A 1138-nucleotide genomic window follows, 5' to 3' on the forward strand; every position below is an offset into this window, starting at 1 on the left:
TGACACTAGTTTTCGATACCTCCCTCTCTCTGTGAAGTGAATTTTATGTAAGCAGATAGAGACTGCCTTTTCTATACCCTTTATTTCGGGAGATTAGTGTGTCAAATTGCTTCTTCTTCAGGCGACTAATCTCCCCGAACTGCCTTCCCACCGGTTAGAATCCGATGGCACTCGGATCACTTCGGCTTTTCGAAGTTTCCTCGTGAGGCAATGCCGAGGGCGACTTCAGAAAACGAAGCGTTCAGAGGGAAGGCAGTTCAGGAGATAGTCGCCCGAAGAAGAATCAATTTGTCGGTGGGCGACTAATCTCCCAAAATAGCAGCGTGTGTCTCTGCTAGGGTTGCCAACTTTTCTTGAAAAAAATACCGGCCTTTCTATATTTTTATCCTTTTTTCCTATTAATAACATTGGGATCAACCATCATTTTTACCAGCCAGACCAGTAAAATACCGGCCAGGTGGCAACCCGAGTCTCTGCCGTTCAGGTAGGGTTGACACCTGGCAGGTATTTTACCGGCCTGGCAGGTATAAATTATGGTTGATCCCAATGTTATTAATAGGGAAAAAAGATAAATATATAGGAAGGCCGCTATTTTTTTTTCATAAAAGGTTGCAACCCTACCTTCAGGCCCGGACTGGCAATCTGTGGGTTCTGGCAAATGCCAGAGGGGCTGCTATAAGGTCCCATAGAAAGTCAGTATTTAGTGGGCTGGTGGGGGCTGTTTGGACCTCTGTGTGGGCTCATTGGGCCTCTGTGTACCTGAAATGCCAGGGCCTATTTTAATTCTCAGTCCAGACCTACTGACCATAGACTCACAGCTTAAAGGGCAATTCACCTTCATTAGCAAAACTGTAATAACTAAAAAAAAAATATGTTCAAACTTTCATAACCTGCCAAATTTTGTAAAATTAACATGGTAATTAGGGGTGTGTGGCCACAAAAATGAGCGTGGTCAAAAAATGTCGCCAAACTATGCACGGCAAATGTTTTTGTCCCTCTTTTTAGTTCCAAAATGTTGTGAGGTTTGATTTAGTGTGGCAGCACCTGAGATACTGCAGGGAATGGTTGCTAAAGATGAACTTCAGGAGGAGAACATGCTGAGTTGGCTCAGGCCCAAAATGGGAGTGTTGCTTGGGGG

The sequence above is a fragment of the Xenopus laevis genome, chromosome 3L (assembly GCF_017654675.1).
Source record: "Xenopus laevis strain J_2021 chromosome 3L, Xenopus_laevis_v10.1, whole genome shotgun sequence".
Classification (NCBI taxonomy): Eukaryota; Metazoa; Chordata; class Amphibia; order Anura; family Pipidae; genus Xenopus; species Xenopus laevis.